The sequence below is a fragment of the Hylobates moloch genome, unplaced genomic scaffold, assembly GCF_009828535.3.
Source record: "Hylobates moloch isolate HMO894 unplaced genomic scaffold, HMol_V3 SCAFFOLD_50, whole genome shotgun sequence".
NCBI lineage: Eukaryota > Metazoa > Chordata > Mammalia > Primates > Hylobatidae > Hylobates > Hylobates moloch.
Window position 1 is genome coordinate 382,244 of NW_026652325.1, and position 20,708 is coordinate 402,951.

Consider the following 20,708-nt stretch of genomic DNA (forward strand, 5'->3'; position numbering starts at 1 on the left):
CACATCCTACATGGTGGAGCAGGAGACAGCAAGTGAAGGGGGAGGTGCTACACACTGTTAAACAACCAAATCTCGTGAGAACTCACTCACTATCACGAGAACAGCAAGGAGGAAGTCCACCCCCATGATCCAATCACCTCCCACAAAGCCCTTCCTCCAACATTGAAGATTACAATTCAACAAGAGATTTGGGTAGGGACACAGAGCCAGACTGTATCAGACAGGGAGACTTTTGAGTTCACACAGGGAGTTAGTGGCAAAAATGGGCCTGGTGTGTAGGTGTCCTGACCTCTCAGCCCAAGCTTTGTTAATCTGTGATGCTATTTTTATCATTCCACCAGGACCTGCCTAACGAACAGTACCTGTGGATTGAGATTTGAGGTGTGTTAGGCAGACCAAACATTTAATCCCAACTGCCTAGCAACGTATCTGAAATTCTATCATGTTTCCCTTGTTAAAATGCAAATATCTATCACTAGAAATCAACTTAGGTGGAAAAGAAGGGTAGGAAATAAGGCCAAGGCCTGGCAGAAATAAGATGACATGTGGAGTGGTGACAAGCTCTGCAGTTAGGTCAAAAGACAGTGGATGAGATGAGGTCTCTAGGGCTCTGTTCCTCATCCTGCCTGTTCCAACTGATAAGGAGTAAATACCTGGCTGAAAAATCAATTCTGCCCTTTATTTGTCCCAGTCAAAAGGATGACAATGGACTCTATCTGAAAAAGAAAGAAAGAAAGAAAAGTCAAATTCTTAAAAACTTCCAGGGAATTTCTAGCTCATCAGTAAGACTTGCAAGGGCAGTTTAATGTAATGGTTAAGAATGTCTCTAGGTTTTAATTTCAAAAAAAAAAAAAAAGAGGCTGGGCACGGTTGCTCACGCCTGTAACCCCAGCACTTTGGGAGGCCAAGGCAGGTGAATCATGAGGTCAGGAGATCAAGACTATCCTGGCTAACATGGTGAAACCCTGTCTCTACTAAAAAGAAAAAGAAATTAGCCAGGCATGGTGGCAGGTACCTGTAGTCCCAGCTACTTGGGAGGCTGAGGCAGGAGAACTGCATGAACCTGGGAGGTGGAGCTTGCAGTGAGCCGAGGTGGCGCCACTGCACTCCAGCCTGGGCGACAGAGCAAGACTCCGTCTCAAAAAAAAAGAAGATGAGATTTTATTCTGTTGCCCAGGCTGGAGTGGCATGATTATACATCACTGCAACCTTGAATTCCTGGGTTCAAGCAATTCTGCCACCTCAGCCTCCTGAGTAGCTAGAACCACAGGCATAAGTCACCATACCTAGGTAATTTTTAAAATTTTTTTTGTAGAGATGGGGGTCTCACTATGTTGCCCAGGCTGGTCTTGAACTCTTGGCCTCAATCAATCCTTCTGCCTTGGCCTCCCAAAGTGCTGGGATTACAGGCACTCAGCTTAGGTTTGAATCTTGATTCAGCCAGCTAACAGTTCTGTGCTTTGGGAAAACCATTACGAAGATCTCCAAGTCTTTATTTGTAAAATGAGGATGTATCAGTTAGCTATTGTACTGTAACACACCACCCCAAAACTCAGAGCCTTAAAACACCAGTTATTTATTCTCATGCATCTGAGGATTGGCTGCGGAGGCTTTGCTTCTCACTGCAGTCTGTGGTTTAGTAGTGGTGACTCTGCTATATATGTCTCTCATCATCCTCCTGGAACCAGCAGACTAGCTGGTTCTTCTCAAGGTGAGAGCAGAGCTGCAAAAGGGCAGGAAGAAATGTGGTCTTTGAAGGCCACGGCTCAGAACTGGCACTGTGTACTTTTAATTATGTGTTGCTGGCCAAAAGCTAAAGTCAAGTCAAGAGATATGAAAGGAAGTTCTGCCCAAAATGAGGCTATGGCAAAAATGTGGATGAAGTGAGCAGTGAAGAATTGGGCCCTCAAATGTAATTTACCATAAAGAATAATAAAAGTACTTTCTCATTGCATTGCCCTCACAATTAGTTTTGAAAGTGTCTGTAAAGTGCTTATGAGGGCTGTGCCCTCTCAGAGAATAGTAGGATGCCTGGAGGTGGGCCCTTTACTGGGTGAGGCTGCAATGAAAAATTTGGGACTAAGGATTTTCCTCTTTGATTTGGGCAGTTGTTAGAGGGGGTATCTTCTGAAGGTGAGGAAATGTGCAGTCTTCCTGGATCCATCAATTTCCTGCTTCCAAGTACAGTATTGGTCCTTACCTCACACACCAAAGAAAACGAATGGATTTGATTAGCAAATACTTTCATCTACATCCTAATTGAAGTCTCTGGGACTTCCTTGTTTTGGAAAATCCCATTTTAATGCACAGCACATCAGGTAGCCAAAAGAATTTCCTCTCCCATCAGCTGCCCTGTCCCTCCGAAACCAGGGAGTTTATCCACCATTTTCTCACCATCCCCCTCAGTCTGCTTCTAGATAGATGTATCTAGGCTGATGGCTGGAAGATTCTTCTGTAGGTTTTGATTCATCCCATGAATCACTCAATCCCAATGCATTTACAACAGAGGCAAAAGACAGCCTTCAGTCGTGCCCTATCCAGATGTCCTCGCTCTGTGGAGCTATCTACTCCCTGCCAGGACCCCTGAGATGCAAAGCCCACTCTCCCTGGTAGAGGCTGCTGCAGCGAAACTAAATTGTAGCTGAGAAGGTGAGCACTTGGCCATCTGAAAAGTCTGACCGGTTGGCACACTGTTGTCTCCAAATGAGCCGGCAGGAAACGGGGTTTCCTAAAACTTGGTTTTAAAGCACTTAGAACAGGAAACCATTTCCCATGCATGTTAGATCTCTCTAATGACCAGCTAACTAGAAACAGGCCATCTTAATACTCTGCCCCGAGCCATTACAAATGGCTTTCTTTCCAGACTTCATTAGAATATTTACTGCGATTTGGATAGAAGACTTTTGACACTGCAGTCATAAAATTTACAGGGAACGATTTTTTTGTTTTTTGTTTGTTTTCCTTTTTTTTTTTTTTTTCAGTCTAAGAAGAACTTGGAAGAAGTGAGGAAAGCCCTGGATTTTCCCAGCCACCAATTTCACTCATTAGTGGCCTTTGTGTCTCATGACCTCTAGTTAAGAAAATAAACATCCCTGTGGTAGTCCAATAAATTGCCTTCAGAAAAAAACAGCTCGATCGCTTTTTTGTCAACTCCTGCCTCTTTCAGAATTACAGCAAGAAAGAAAAAATTTGCAATGTGTGCACCTTCCACAAGTTAAGTTACTGAATCTTCAAAACCATCTGCTAAATGGGCACAATCATTATCCCCATTTCACCTCTGAGAAAATTGAGGCCAGAAGTCACCAAAAGCCACAGAGCCAGTGAGTGACAGAGCTAAGATTGGCATCCAAGTGACACTGAAACACAGCTCTCTCTGACCACCTTCACTGCTTGTACTTATCCTCACAGCAGATCCCATCTGCACAGGCAGTAGTTACTCTATGAAAAAGAACTTTGGACCCACTTTCACATTGTCTTAAATTTTATGTATCTAATACCTTCATAAAAATGATTGATCATAACTCCAACAAAATTGACGTTAAGTCTCCAATCAGAGAAAGGTCACTGTAAAACATTGATGTTGCACTGTTTTCAACAGTGCAATATTCAGTTGATCTTGCAATTGCTGAGTGGTGACATCAGCCATTAAGAAAATATAGCAGGATAAATGAATATTTATATGAATATTGATGGGGGACATTGGGAAAGTCACTAATTTGATTGCGTGGTCAGGGAGGGATTCTGATGAGGGGGCATTTGAGTGGCATTCTGATGAGGGGTCATTCTGTGGTGGTGGAGAGTGTATGATGTGTTTGAAGAACAAGTGGCCCCAAGCTGGGTGTGGTGGCTCATGCCTGTAATCCCAGCTCTTTGGGAGACCAAGGAGGGTGGATCACTAGAGGTCAGGAGTTAGAGACCAGCCTGGCCAACACGGGGAAACCCCATCTCTACTGAAAATACAAAAATTAGCTGGGCATGGTGACAGGCACCTGTAATCCCAGCTACTCGGGAGGCTGAGGCAGTAGAATTCCTTAAACCCAGGAGGCGGAGGTTGCGATGCTGAGATCACACCACTGCACTCCAGCTTGGGTGACAGAATGAGGCTCCGTCTCAAAAAAACAAAACAAAACAAAAACAAGTGGCCCCAAGTATCTCTGACGGTGTTCATGTGGTCTAGTGTTGCACTCATAACTTTAGGTATTCAAAGGTTAGTCCCTGTGGTCTAAGGTTGCATTGATAATCTTCGGTATTCAAAGTTCAAAGTTCTCTATCTGTAGTATTAATGACAAGAAATCTGCATTCCTTCATCACATAGTTTATCTGGTGTCAAAAACATCTCCACTGAGTCTCATTTTGATGTTATGCCTTTGGTTTTTATTACAGGATGTATGAAAAATGCTTCTCTACTCTCAGTGAGGCTTTATAGAATACACAGCCCTCTATGCCACTCTATGAAGAGAGCCAAGAAAAAGAAGATCACTCCTAAAAGCAGTGTGCTTTCCCTCAGTAAGTAATAAAGAGCACACAACCTATCATGTTTCTCCCTTTTTGCCTTGATTCCTAGGAAGCTCAAGGTTAAATTGAATATTCAATTAAAACAAAAAAGTTAGCTTTAGCCTTCAAGGCTTTTGAGCATTTCTAATGCTTAACCGTGAATCTGCTTTTCATTGCAAGGAGCCTCTAGTTCTCCTTGACTGGTGTATAAATAACACATGTACATAAAATCATGTGTGCCAAGAATATAAGAAGTGATGATCTGCCTAAAAATACACTTTTGTTTCTATCATTAGATGCTCTAGATAAGCCATTGTTTATTATTCCATTTACATGGAGGCCAACTGTGTGACCAGATTGGATCAAAAAAAGAGAAAGAAACATTGCTATAGACCAATATGCTAATGTTTTCCTCCCCCAGTGAATCACATCCCTCCCTCCCAAAATGAATCCCATCCCCCGTATTCTACCACCTTGTGTTATCTCCTCTCACAAGAACACTGGGCTTGGCCATGTGACGTGTCTTAGCCAATGAGACATCAACAAATATGCTGCAAGCAGAGGCTTCACAAGCAATCTCTATGGAATTGCCTTCTTGAAATGTTTCTGTCACCACCTAAGACAGCCAGGTCTATCCTTCTTGAGGATGAAAGACAGTGTGGAGAGAGAGGCCCAACCATTATAGCTGATCCTCTAGCTCCATGCAGACTCAGGAGTGAGCCCAGCTGAAACAAGCAGAGGAATGCTCCAAGCAAGTGAAAAGAGTAATGGGAATCGAGAAACCTTAATTATTCCAAACCTCAGTTTTAGGGTGGCTTGTTGCACAGCACTAGATAATGAATACAGACATCCAAATATTACTTTTAGGGCCCAAATTCTAGAGAATTGTTACTAAATATTTGGGTTCAATGAGTACTTGGTACATCCCTTAAAACATCAAGGTCCCCTGAAGGACTAATGTTTCCAGGAAGTAAAATATACCAAGAACACACATTTTCTGAGAATCTACCATATAGAAGGCATGTCTGTTGGCCCAGGCGAGTGCTTTGATAAAAACACATAACCAATGTCTTCAACAAGCTTGGTAGATGATAAGGCCAAAATAATTTAGATAATCTGGGATTGGCAGGAGAACAGAAAGAGATATGAAAAAGTAGACTATTCTAAAAACAGATTCTAATAAATACTAGCACGCAATATATAGTAAAAACAGCAACCATATCAAAATCAAACAAAAAAAAAGAAAAAGAAAGGAAAAAATGTTCCATACATAGTACTAGAATAATATTAGCTAATAGAAAAAAAATGAAGTTAAGACCTCATCTCATATATAGAGAGTACTCATGTATAGAGAATGTAGAGAGTACTCACAGTCAGTAATATTATACTTATATTGATTTTCATAATTATTCAGAAATTTTAATACCTGCTTATGGAACTGAAACTGAAGAGCAAGTGGCCCCAAGCTGGGCGTGGTGGCTCATGCCTGTAATCCCAGCTCTTTGGGAGACGGAGTTGGGTGGACTACTTGAGGTCAGGAGTTAGAGACCAGCCTGGCCAACATGGTGAAATCCCGTCTTTACTAAGAATATAACCAGAAATCAGTCATAAAAGGAGTATTTATACCACATTAATTGGTAAATGTTGGAAATCAGGGCTTTTTTGAGAATGTTTACCAACACACAATTGACAATGGAAAAGATTTATATATTTGGCCACACATGTATTGAAAGTTAGTTTATAGAAAATTTAGGAAATGCAGTTGACTAGATAGTATATCTTGTTTATGTGGGAAAATATAGGTATATATAGAAAAATGTCAAAAGAAAACATTTCACCTTACTTTTTTTCAGTCTGTGACTTCCAAATTTTCCACAATGAGACATATGTTGCTTCTGTCATCAGTCAAAAAATAAAAATAGAACAAAAAAATTCTTGAAAAATCTCATTTTCCAAAAAGAAAATAAAAAGACTTCTCCTCTAAAACAGTAAAAATTGTAAATACTATTAATATCATGCCCGGCAGCGGGTTTGAAATTGAAGTATATTTTAGCATTGAACCCTCACTGCATTCTCGGTGGGCAGATGATAATATCAAGGCTTGAAAAAGTGGAGTGACTTGGCTGAGGTCATGCAGCCTGTAAATGGCAGCGTATACGTCTGAGTTCTTTTCACCACATAGCACTGTTTAAATAGTAAGTTGTGACAGATGCTAAAAATCATTTAAAATCACTGATTCTCATAAAATCCCCATAGGTCTCTCAAGCCTGGACACAGAGGCTATTTATTCTCATTTTAGGTGGAAGTCTGTGGAGCATGGTGAAATCAGCCAATCAGAACGTGCAGAGGCCCACTCTAGAGACACACAGGGAACTAGAATGAGTGACGCCTGAGAGTTCAAGACAGCAAGCTGCTTTGAGCCCACCAAGGAACGCTGTGACTGTTTTTGTCTTGGCCAGGTGCAGTGGCTCATGTCTGTAATCCCAGCACTTTGGGAGGCTGAGGCGGGTGGATCACAAGGCCAGGAGTTTGAGATCAGCCTGTCCAACATGGTGAAACCCCATCTCTAATAAAAATACAAAAATTAGCTGGGTGTGGTGGTGGGCACCTGTAATCCCAGCTACTTGGGAGGCTGAGGCAGGAGAATTGCTTGAACCTGGGAGGCGGAGGTGGCAGTGAGCCAAGATCACGCCACTGCATGCCAGCCTGGGCAACAGAGCAAGACCCTGTCTTGGAAAATAATAATAATAATAATAAAAGACGGAAAACTGTTCAAAAACACGGACTGCATCTTGTTCCCTGACGCATTCCCACTGCTTAGCTCTTTGCTGGTCATTGTGGCTCTTAATACATACATTTTGGATAAGTGAAGAATGGAAGCAGGGAGAAAAGGAAGGCAAGTGGAAAAGGCAGGAGAACAATAGAAAGGTGAGACACTGGGGCAAGGAATAAAGGAAAACAGAAGAAAATTAACAAAAAGCAAACATAAGAAGTAAAACCGTAGCAATACAGGGGCCATTGAGTGTATAAGTCTTGGGCTGCCACCCCCAGTTGCCTCTGAGTGGCTATCAGTAATATTACAGCCAGGACAAGAGCGGACGATAAATCATCAGACAAAGTAAATACTCAGTATAATCTCTTTTAGAAGGCATGAATAATATGAAGTACATTTTAGAAATATTTCTATCGGAAGTGATTAGGTTTGGCATTTAGATGGACTGATAAGAACCATCTAGAAAATTCATTTTCCTAGAACAGGTCATTCCCAAACCACAGAGGAATCATTACTATTGATTATGGACACATTTTCATTCAGACAAATTCTGCAATGGGGCTGATAAAAATGGACCTTTTCAATGGTCTGTTTATATAACCATGTCACAGGTGGTATCAGCATTTCACTAGCATTTGGAAAAAAAGTTAAACTTTTCCTGGAGAGTTACATTTTGGGGTTTTTTTGGTTGTTTGTGTGTGTGTGTGTGTTTTGTTTTATTTTGCCACAAATTATGTTTATCTCTGTGCGTATCCTCTTGAATTTTAATCAATCTTCCTTGCTGCTTGACCTTAGAATGATTATTTTTTCAACCCTAAGCCAGAATCAAGAAGCTGGCAGATATTGCAATGATCATCAAATCCAGAGTTGGAGAAATCCAGGTTGTCCTTCTTCCCTGTGGTTATTTACTAAGACCTGGTCACTTCACTTTACCTCAGCATTTCAACATTTTCATCTTTAAGATGAGGATAATAACAGCTGCTCCCTCAAAGTATTTCTGTAAGAAATGACATAATGCTCAAGTCCAGTTCATTCAACAGTACCTGGCACTCAGGAAATGGAAACTATAATTATAGACTTTAGCACAAAATATGACTTTCAAAGTTTTATTGGGATTGTATTTTTTAAAAATATTGATTCTTGGGCTTTTTTTAAAGTTAGAAATAAAACACAGACTACAAATCTCCTGATAAGTTGCTAGTTTCTAAACTCATCTTAAACTCCAGGTCATCTCTGGGGTGCTGATTAGTTAAAACTCAGCAAGATTTTATAGGTATACATGAAGTTGGATAAGCGATATTTAAATTGCAATCTTTATTTTTGACTGGAAATAATTTGTTGGAGTTATTACACAGTTGTTCAGCCTCTGAATCATACAGCAGAATGAGCATTCTTCTCTCGTTGGGTAGGGGATTCCAAATCATAATTGAATTTGTTATAGGTTATTTTGATCCAAAGCTTAGTGAGAGCATTGGTTTGACAATTCCAATTCTAGTTTGCCATTTCCTTCAGAAATATTTGATTCCTCTTATTCTTGTCCTCCGGATACCAGATTCAATATACACACCAAGACCAAGTAAACAAACATAACTCCAAAATCCAATAAATCGCTCCCATTCAGATCCATGTTTAGAAAATCCACAATCTATGCCTTCTGACCCAATGATTGATGACACAGTCCTCCTGCTGCCCTTTTCAAAAGCAAGCCAAACAGGAACTCAAGAAAGGAGGAACTGTCGGGAAGCCCAAAGCTGGGATGTCCCTCCATCGCAGAACGGAAGCTCTCATCCTCAAACCCTGTATTTACAGATGGGCATTTAATTTGTAAAGGAAAGATCCTCATAAAATGTGTTGTACTCTTTCCCACAGCTTTGAGGCTTGCTCCTTCAATCCAGCTAGCTCTGTGGTTTCTTTTTAAAAGCCAGAAAGGTTCACAATATTCTACTTATTGACAGTCTTTTGTCTCCACTTGGCCTTTCTTTTAGATGAATAACATGATCTCATGGACAGGGAAAGTGGGAAAGGTGCATTAGTTACAGAGATCCCAGGTCTTCTTGTGCAGCTCCCATCTGTGTCCACCAGTATGTCTTTAGCTGGGTCCCATTTATTTCAGTGGACCCACTCGTTCTTATTTTGGCTTCCAGTTTGGGCATAAGGGGCAAATAAGACATCTTCTAGGGAATCCTACCCCACCATTGGGTTTCAATGAGCTTCTCTTCTCTATCCTTTCAGGAGTTATTCTGTAGGAAATGCTTAGGTCTCCAAATCATACATTTCCCTACCCTAAAATTTTACCAAGATTTATAACACAAGGCAGATCTGCCAATAAGAGAAATGAACCAACTGCTTTTTTTCCATGAAGAAAAAGCTATAGTGCCTAATTTGTTCTCCAGCTTGTCTTTGAAAGAACACCTGCTCCCTTTGCTGACAAAAAGGAAATTGCAGGGACTTCCAATTTTCAACTTATTGAACTTACAGGAATCCTTATTTTTGTTTATCTCATGCTTTCCATCTAAAAACCATCCTTCGAGTCCCTCTTCCCCTAAAAAAATTTGCCAGAATCATCTAGTCTGCACACCTCTCTAACTTCTCAGAGCATTTGACATCTATTTTATTCATTTTGGGAATTGATAACATACTGTTTTGTACTTATTTCTAATTACCTTTTCCATGAGAGTCATCTTAACCTTGTATAGATGCCTCAAGAACAGAGACCATGTCTTAAACTCCTCCTGTTCTTCATATGATAACTCTTACTTCCTAAACAATCTAAATATATATTAGATGGCCAACGAATACTTGTTAAATTGGATTTCTCTGATGAATGCTTTGACAAAGTCTGTGTACTTTCATAGATGCATTAAAGGTAAAGAGAAGTAGAAAGTAAAACTAGGTTGGGCGTGGTGGCTCACACCTGTAATCCCAGCAATTTGGGAGGCCGAGGTGGGCAGATCACTTGAGGCCAGGAGTTCAAGACCAGCCTGGCCAATGTGGTGAAACCTCATCTCAACTAAAAATACAAAAATTAGCCAGGTGTGGTGGCGGGCACCTGTAATCCCAGCTACTTGAGAAGCTGAGGTGGGAAAATTGCTTGAACTGGGAGGTGGAGGGTGCAGTGAACCGAGATCGTGCCACTGCACTCTAGCCTGGGTGACAGAATGAGACAAAAAAAAGAAAGAAAGAAGGAAAAGAAAGAAAGAAAAGAAAGAAAGAAGAAAGAAAGAAAGAAGAAAGACTAGATCTTTTTCAGCAATTAATTCACAAAATAAAAACACATTAACTTTTTATTTAAAAACTCATTGAATTATTAGGATTGAAAACACCTTATCTGGTACAAATTTCCATCCAAGTTTGAATTCTTACTAACCTTTCTTAAGAAGTTATTGAAAGAAGCTTTTTTTAGGATGTTATGTATAGTCATCACAAAAATTTCAAATAAATTTAAAAAAAGGAAGAAAAAGAAAACAGAAATAAATTACTCTTCATAAGCAGTTGTAGTATATGTTACACATATGTATTTAAAACACACATGTGGGCTCAGTAGGAACCTCATTTTCTGTCACTTGCTCCAAGTTATATTCCAGGTAATTGGTCAGAGGGATTAAAAGTGCTGGGAGACAGTGAGTGTTTAATCGCCTCACACCTCCTTTCTGTAAAACTGCGGCCTATTCCTGTTCTGTAACCTCTAAAACTCTCCACCAGCAATTTACTGATGCAGCCAATTAGACAAAGGAAGCAAGATTTCAGAAGCCCTTTCAGAGGGATCAGTCATTCTTGGGCCTACAACACAACGAGCCTGACCGCTGGGCTTCTCGGTGAAAACACTGGCGGCTGTCTTCTAGGTTGAGCCTAGTGGAATTCCTTTCACATTTTGAAATTACTGGCTCCAGGATACATTGTCATCCAGAAATATGTGGCCAGATCATCATGCAATCTTGCCTCTTTCCCCCAGTTCTCATTTCTCTCTGGTTACTTCTAAAGGACAGGTTTCATCCCATTGGGATTTCCACTGGCAAAACCCCCATTGTTAAAACAGATCCTTTGACAATGTCTAGAGTTCAAAAGTAGCATAGTAGTTAGTGTGATGGATGAAAATTGCATCTATTTAAGTTGAGATATATTTAGAGAGAATCGCAAATGATCATTAGTAAACACGCAGGATTAACAACTACTCAATAATGATGTTTCCTTACTTACATTTTCATTTTTAATAATATCTTGATCCTTCTGGTCTTCTTGCTATGTTTTGGCCTGTTTATTAAAACGTTACCTATAAAATGCTTAAGTCCCAAAGAATTTCTAGCAGGCAAGAAACATGAAGCATTAGCTAATTATATCAAGACCCTTAATTACTTTTTTTTTTTTTTTTTTCAGATCTGAACACTGAGGTTCCTAGGTGATAGATAATGCTCTTGGCCAACACAGGATCTCATTTGAAGCTGACGGAGGAACTATTCATGGATAGGCCATTCCTTTCTGCTGTAAGAATCAGTGAGCAAAGGAAAGAGATTCATGTGCCGCTTCATTGGCTTAAGGTACTTTTCTGATATAACAGAATTTTGGGGCCAAAATGCCTGCTCAGCATTCATTTTCATGGCTGTGTTTCATAACAACTATCTACTACCTTTTACTGATTCCAGTCAAATAAGAGACATAAATAATTTTTTAAAAATAAAAAGAAAGGAACAAAAATCTTGACATTTTGACCAAGATTCTGGTTGGATCTTGTAAGAAAAATGGCCATGGATGATTTTTAAGTAAACATATTTTCAAGGCTTTGCTTGCTTTTAAATCAAGTTTTGTAAGAACACAATAGCAATGTGTGATTACAAACCTGCTAGTTAGTTTTCTTATTGTCAGTCACTAGAAGAAAAAAATTAAAGCTCACAAAATTTTGCATCTTATCAAATTTGCTCGTTTAAATTAATGAGAAATATCTATGTGATATTTATACTAGAGGTTGCTTAAGCTTTCAAGACACCTTTAAAATGTGATAATTTGGAAGTTGGTTGATTAATGTGCTCATTTGACAGCTTCAGTTTTTTTTAAAGAAATTTAAGTAATTAGATTTGCTCTTATATTCAGATGTATTAATACTTTCAAGCAGGGCTCTGGAGGGTGCCTTATTTAAGCACACTCCCAAAAAATGCAACAAACTTAAAATGACACTACAGGTTAGTACAAATTAGGTGGTATTATCAAACCCCATTCTCTATAATCTTCTTACAGTGTGTAAAAAAATCCACATCCCTTCAAAACTTAGATCTCCAAACTTCATATGACTAAAGCAAAACATCTAAAAATATGTTTATATAAAAAAGAGATCAACAGAAAGGAATTTACACTGGTAAATTATCTTTTTGGTGGTTGTATTTGTTTGCTTGTGAAAAAATGAAAACTCGGTATTGGTTGCAGTTAAGCTCACTTCAGGATTATATGACCCAGAAGAATTTTGAAGATTAACTTTTTTTAAAAAAAAAAAGATCTTTTACAGTCCTTTCAAAATTGCCTGGGAAAAGAAAATAAATGCAGGTGATGTGCCGATCCAATTTCCCCACTCCATTGAGAACTTTTGAAAATTATACTGTTCGAAAACAGTTTTCCATAAAAAGAATTTTGAACAAATTTGAGCATTCAATCACATATGAAAACAAGAAGCTATGTGGTGCTAGATTGGAATCCCTCTTCATCGGGATTTGTTTGAAGTACTTGGGGGAAAAACAAGGGAAAGAAACTACATTTGGTTTAGAACTGCCAGCACTAGCAGGCACTTCTCACTCCACGTGGGTGATTCTTCCACCCTCACAATGTGCCCCCAGCAGAGTATCAAAACTATGAGAAGGAGAAGCTTTGAAGATGGAAGGCCTGGATTCCAAGATCAGCTGATGACTGACAAGCTGGTCTCCTTGGGCAGGATAATGAAGCTTCAGTTTTTCCACCTATAAAGTGGAGATGATGATCATGGTGGTTACCCCCACAGAGTGGTTTTAAGGCTACATTCAGATAATTCATGGAGAACATTTAGCAGAATGTGTGGTGCACGGGAAGAACTCAATAAATGCTATTAACTATTACAGAGGGAACACTGCAAACAAATTGAATCATGTTACAGGCTGAGGAGAGAAGTCAGAGCTAGCAAAAATGATTGGCAATGTATCTTGTGAAGCACAGGAACACTTTGCCTTCAGAGAGTTTTCAGTTGAAAAGTTATAGGTAGCTATATCACACCAGGCAGGGGGAAAGTGAGCTGAACAAAAAAAGTCAGGGTGTTAAGAGGTGGTCTGCAGAAAATAGAAATAAGAGTAGAGGCTAAGAAGCAGCATAGAAGAGTAGAAATTCTTTGGAATTAGAAAGTTTGAGACCCATTTATCATTTCTGTCCATTATTAGTTGCATGGCCCTGGTCATGTGATCTGTTTTTTCCCATGCTTAGCTCCTCATTCATACACCTTGTTATTAAAGGCTACTTTGAAGGCTTGCCCTGATGTCCTAATGAAAAGGCACATAACATGTCTAAATGTAGCACCTGAAAGGACTCTACAGAGAGTAGCTCTTACTGTGAGGTGTGATACTCAGGTACAAGAGTGTCCACAATGATGGAACAGGATGGCAAAAATGGTTCAGGGAATGTATTGACAAAATAAATAAATGTGAACACATGACACAGCACCATTGCCAAATTAGGAAGTAAGAGAGTTGGAAACTATTTAAAACTTTGTGAGAATGTCCAGGTGTGGTAACTCATGTCTGTAACCCCAGCACTTTAGGAGGCTGAGGCCGGAGGATTACTTGAGCCAAGGAGTTTGAGGCTGCAGTCAGCTATGATCACGCCACTGTACTCTGGCCTGTGGGACAGAGTGAGGCACAGAAAAAGCCAACTTTCTGAGAAAACACCTGGAATTCTCTGGTGGAAAGGAAAAGTAATTTACTACACTGAATGTCACGAATGTCTTAAAAATAATAGATTAATGGAACATAATAGCTAGTAGAGATTGTGTCAGAGAGTGGTTGGCTGTTCAGCACACTCAATGCCTTCGGAAGCCTTGGTAAAGATGGTGGAGGCTCCATCAGCCTGGGTCCCTGAATGACTACAGGAAGCAGCCTCCCAAACTCTTACTCCCACACCGAAGTGAAAAATAAACTTACATTATGTTAAGCCACTAAAATGGTGAGATTATAGTAATTGGATAGGTCTCTAAGGGGCACCCAAACTTTTCCTCTAAGCCTTTTCTTTCTAATTTTTGGTAGAATTTAATATGTAATCCAGTTTCTTCCCCATAGAAATATTTTAAATTTTGACTTTATTTTTTTGTAAAATATAAATAAGGCAAATTGTTCTTGGCATTTAATTAATTCTATTTATGGAAGTAGCTTCATCCTCAAGGAAATTATAAGGAAATCAATAACAAAGCAATTGTATGGGGTGTCTATGATTTTAGGATATTAAAGGGCCACTGTCAGTGAGAAATGAGATAATGTGATGAATCTATGTTCATTCAAACATCCCTGTCCCAGTGAAAAACTCAGCACAAGGGGGTACTAAAGAAAACCAACAAACAAAAGTATGAATCAGTGTTCTATTTTACATAATATTTTACATAATATTTTCAAATATATTTTTAGTGTACTATTTCAAAACAAAAAAACTTATTTTTTCCTTCGTCATTTAAAAATACTCAGATAATACACAAAGTTTTTTAAAGTCAAAATTATCTATAATCTCACCTCCCAGAGGCAACTCCATTGTTAATAGAAGATACTTATTTTCCTCAAACCTCATTGACCCCAGGCAATCTCAATCAGTTTATTCTGACAAGGCAATAAGAGGAAAATACCACAACCTTGTTTGGTATTTTTGTTTGTTTCTTTGATTATCTAGGAGTATAAGTTATGTGTGTTTCCTTTGGCTTATTGTATATACATTTCTTTTGTACACTTTTTTCAATGTTTGTCTCATATTGTTTTTTAAAAGTTCTAAATAGAATACGCATGTTAATCCTTTGAAATAAGTTAATCTTTTTATTTTTTTTTTAGAGACAATAAATAATAAAAATTATTTTTTTTTTTTAGGTCTCTCTCTCTGTCTCCCAGGCTGGAGTGCAGTGGCAATTTCATAGCTCACTGTAGCCTTGACAGCCCAGCCTCAAGCAATCATCTCACTTCAGCCTCCTAAGTAGCTGAGACTATAGGCATGAGCCACCACTCCCAGCTAATTTTTTAATTATTTTGTAGAGATAGAGCCTCCCTATGTTGCACAGGCTGGTCTCTAACTTCTTCTCAAGCAATACTCCTGCTTCAGCCTCCCAAAGTGCTGGGATGACAGGCATGAGCCACCACACCCAGCTGAAATAAATTCAGACAATCTTCCTTGATAGAGCATTTTTTACCTTGGGAAAATATTAATAAAATGTGCATAAGTATTAGAAATACCACACATGTAGATATTTTCTCACAGCAGGTACCTGGGCATTTTTTTTTTTTTTTTTGAGACAGAGTCTCACTGTGTTGCCCAGGCTGGAGTACAGTGGAACGTGATATTGGCTCACCACAACTGCTGCCTCCCGGGTTCAAGCAATCCTCCTGTCTCAGCCTCCCAACAAGCTAGGATTACAGTCGCCTGCCACCACACCCAACTAATTTTTGTATTTTTAGTAGAGACGGCATTTTGCCATGTTGTCTAGGCTGGTCTTGAACTCCTGACCTCAAGTGATCCACCTGCCTCAGCCTCCCAAAGTGCTGGGATTACAGGCATGAGCCACTGCACCCAGCTCAATACTTAACAGAGAAAATCTCATTAACATTTTGACATGATGGATATGTTAACTAATTTGATTGTCATAATCGTTAAACAATTATGTGTATGGAATCACATAGTATACCTTGAATATATACAATCTCAATTTGTCAGTTAAATGTTTTTAAATTTTTAAAAATCATTCACAGTTGTCAAGGGAAGGATCATAGGTTCAAGCTTTTGCTAACTGACCCATGCTGTGCATATGAGATGCGTTTTTTTATTCTTAATACTTCTAAATAATATTTAAAAATTTTGTAATCAATCTGGAGATAAAATCTTTCAGTCTGCCTCATTTGAAGTCGTTGTGGTCTGAAACACAAGAAAGGATAAAAATCGAAGTAATAATCACTTCTTTACCTTTATCTATACTTCATAAATCTCAAATGACTTTGTCCTATTATTAAAGTTGGTTTAATATATGAATATTGTAATAATAGTAGTACATATATATAGTTACTTTTTTTAATAGATGGGAAAGATGAAATTTGAGATGTTACATGACTTTTCTGGAATTATGGTGAATAATAATAATTAATGATAATTAAGATTAATTATGCCCTTATGATGCAATAAATCTGGTCCACCATGCTTTATCTCATTGAGTCATAACAACCACATTATACAGATGAGAAAAGTGAAGCTCAGTGGTGGAATGACTTTTCCAAGGTCACACTGCAAGGGTGGAGTCATGACTTCAACCCTGGCAGATTCTAGAATCTGCTCATTTAAGCAGCACTGATTAACCCCACTGGAAGAGGGGCAAATCAATATTACCTATAGAACGAGAACGAAGGCCTAGGAACAACACCAAACATAAACTTGGAACTTTGTTCTTTGCCTGATCTTATCACAGGGGCATCTTAAAAGAGCCTCTCCAAGCAGTTCTAAGGCTAAGGTGGGGCTTCTAAGGCTAGGGAGTGGAGGAAAGAATGGCATGGTTCACTGGTCAGCCTTCTCTCAATTACAAGCAATTTTAACTTTCCCTCAAATCTGTAATTATAGGATTATTGCAAACTCAATATATAGGTTGCTGATTTTGAAGCACGCATGTATACAATTCTGACAATAACTGACAAAAATGTAAAAGGTATGCCTTAAAAATGTTTAAAAACACACTTCTTAATTTTTGTGCGAAGATATCTTCAAACATGATTCTGAGCATAGAAGGTTTCAGGAAAAAGAGACTCTGCACATACGTGTGTAAATGAAAGCTGTCTTTCCCTTTAAACTCTGTTGCCTAAAACATCCATTTGTGTTGCAAAAATAAATGTAGACATGACAGAGAAGCATTGGCAGAGAACTCTCCTATATTTAGTGAATCCTGAAAACACTGTCCCCACTCCAAACTAGTGATTGAATTCTTGTTTTCCCACCCCCAAGTTTAGATGCTGGAGGTGGTGTTGTTTTTTTCTTTTTCTTTTCCTTTATTCTGACTGGAAGAAAAACATATTGCCTGATTGCTCTTCATTGAGACTCTCCTCTGACTGAGATATATTCTGGATAATATAGGCTAGTCTTTCCCAGAGGCAATAGAATGCTCTAGATAGCCACTTATAGTCCCTTAATTTTATTTGAATTTTGAGCTCAAAGGCAACTTAGAAGGAATTGAAATCTAACACCCCTTACCCCCTTTTTATTCAAACAGATAAAGAAACTATGGTCCACAGAGGTTTGAAAACTTGCCCAAAACACACATTTCATTGCAGTGAATCTGAGATTCCAACTGATATGGTTTGGCTCTGTGTCCCCACTCAAATCTCATCTCGAATTGTAATCCTCGTAATCCTCATGTGTCCAGGGAGAGACATGGTGGGAGGTGATCGGATCATGGGGGCAGCTTTCTTCACGATGTTCTTGTGATAGTGAATGAGCTCCATGAGATCTGATGGTTTTATAAGTGTTTGACACCTTCTCCTTCACATACTCTCTCTCTCATCTTGCCATGTTAGACGTGCCTGCTTCCTCTTCCACCATGATTGTAAGTTTCCTGAGCCTTCCCCAGACAAGCAGAACTGTGAGTCAATTAAACCTCTTTCCTTTATAAATTACCCAGTCTCAGGGAAGTTCTTTATAGCAGTGTGAAAACAAACTGATACACAAACTTAGCTCTTAACTTGCCTTTTTGTTCTTCCGCAATAAAACTCAAGCTACCCAGTGCCCAGGCAGAGTCTCCATAATGCTAACATCTAGAAAAGAAAGGATGAAGGTGAGTGAAAGGTCAAGTCTTCCGAGATTTAGCTAGACAGAGAGGCAGCACCTAGCTACTTGATGTTGTCTTATACATCCCCACATTGGTCTGCAGCTGCAGGTATAAAGATTCTATTAATTTACCAGTTCAAGAACAAACAAGCCTTCGCTGGTGTAGAAAAGAGGCTGATGGTAACCCAAGCACATCTTCCAGAAAACAACAAAAGCCACCTCTGGCGGGGCACCATCCATAGGGCACCCTGGTGCATCTGAGATCTTATGCCCAAAATGAAGGTAAACTAGGGCTGAGGTTGGCGGCAACTTCTGGGCATCTTACCCAACAGGAAAATCAGGAGCAATTGAAAGCAGGGTGGAGGAAGGGTGCGTGCTTTTGTTTTATTTTGTTTTTTCTCTTTTCAAAGGGTCCAAAGCCAACAATCTGACACTTGTAAAAGTGTCAGCCCAAAGGGGGAAGACTCCTTGGATGACATGATAGCTCACCCAGAAGCTCAGCATGTATCAGAAACCGAGATTCAACACCACACTTTCTTTCTCTTCCTTCCAACAGCCTCTGTTGCTCGTGGCAGATTTAATGGTATGATTTACAGCACTGAGAGACCTTTGTCAGGGCCAGTAAAATGACAAACAATAAATATATGGAGCAGTATGTTAACAGCCTCCACACAATACCTTGTCAGTTACAGCTTGATAGCGATACATTTTAATTTTGTCTTTCATAAAAATCTTGGCATGTATGCCTCATTTGAACACAGGCTTCCAAGTCAAGTGTGTCATCCAAGCATGCAGTTTATCACCCTCTATATTTTCTGTCCTTTTCATTTAATGTCATTCCTATGGCAACAGACATCGCCCTGGAAATCATTTTCAAAACAGCTTATTTGTTGAAAGGGATTGGGTGAAGCTAAAATATGTGTTTGGCTGGGAAGAATGTCAGAGTGTGAATATGGTTTAGTTACATTAATCATATTCTTTGAGGACTTTGTGTAATCAGATACTTGAAGGAGGCGTATTGTGGGGTTGAATTTGACATCCGCACCCCACCCCCAGCTTTTTATGGTTTTGCATTTCGTAAGGATAAAAATAAGAGAGGCAAACTTGCAGTTCACTCCATGGAAAAAGGTCTATGCTTGTTTCTAACATGGCATGGTATGTCCATTTAGAGAATAGGATAGAACGGTGGATTGTAGCCCTAATAATAGTGAACTGCTATTACTATGAAGCTGATTATGTGAACCTGAATTTATTCATTCAACATGTATTCAACACTTCTTTAATGAGCATCTACTATGAAATGAATATTGCCTGAGAAAATAGTGGTGAAAAAAATATAAAAAACCTCTGCTCCCATGGAGCTTTAACTCTAGTAAGGATGACAGATTTTATTATTTATCTATTTAGTTATTTATTCATTTATTATTATTATCATTTTTAGAGATGATGTCTTATTCTGTCAGCCAGGTTGGAATGCCAGAGAGCAAGCATAGCTCACTGCAGCCTCAAACTTCTGAGCTCAGGGCAAGTCTCCTGCCTAAGCCCCCTGAGTAGCTTGAACTGCAGGTGTGTGCCACCACCTAGTTAAGGAGGACAGATTTTAAATAAGTAAACTAATACGTTGTTGATTCTGGGTTCTCCAGTAACAGGATCTGAGATGGGTTTTCTTGTGAAGGTGATTTATTGAAGACCCAATAAACAAGTTGTACGAGGGGCTTATAAGTTGGTGTAGAGAGCAGAACCAGGCAGAGGAAGAAGCCAAGCAAAGCTGAGTCTAGCCTCTGTCTGATCTCAGCAGGAGCTCTGGAGTGCAAATGGCCCCACCAAGCTGACCCACCTAGGGACATTGAACTAGTGAGTCATTGGTTGCACGCTGCCTTGTGGAGGAGGTGTGTGCCATCACAGCCTCCTAGGCATCCCTCGGTGAGGCAGCTCCTATTGACCAAGAGTAATGCTTGGAAGAAAGGTGCAGATGTTGGCCATTGACCATCAAAACTTACATCAGCTGGGGAGTGGGCATGCCAGCTGGACAAGGGAGTCAGGGCACATAGTTCCTACTACATTCATACATACATGCAGTATTTTAAGTCAGAAATAATGCTATGAATAAAATAAAAGACAGTGATCAACAGTAGGTGGACATGTCATGAAATGCTTTTCTAAAGAGTTAGCATCGGAACTGAAGCCAGCCATATGAAGATCTGGGGCAACTGTTAAAGCAGATAAAACAAAAGGTCACATAACCTATGAGTGGGCTCTTTCAAAGGGTGGCAAGTTCAGGATATTTGAGGAACAGAAAGTAGGCTCAGGTGGCTAAAGTGCCATGAGCAATGGATGGGGTGATAGAGGAGAAAGTCAAAGAAACAAGCTAGGATCAGATTATATAGCATATAGAAGGCCATGAGAAGGGCATTGTATTTTACTGTAAGGTCAATAGAGAGCTCAC

At 39.4% G+C, this 20,708-nt stretch overlaps 1 long non-coding RNA gene across 1 annotated transcript in view; it reads left to right on the plus strand.

The window, feature by feature from the left end:
• Nucleotides 1-20,708, plus strand: part of LOC131382553 (uncharacterized) — a 60,034-nt gene that overhangs the window by 11,431 nt on the left and 27,895 nt on the right. The window contains exons 2-3 of the long non-coding RNA XR_009212112.1: nucleotides 4,384-4,506; nucleotides 11,642-11,802. This is a non-coding gene — a long non-coding RNA (uncharacterized LOC131382553). The remainder of the gene's footprint in view (nucleotides 1-4,383; nucleotides 4,507-11,641; nucleotides 11,803-20,708) is intronic.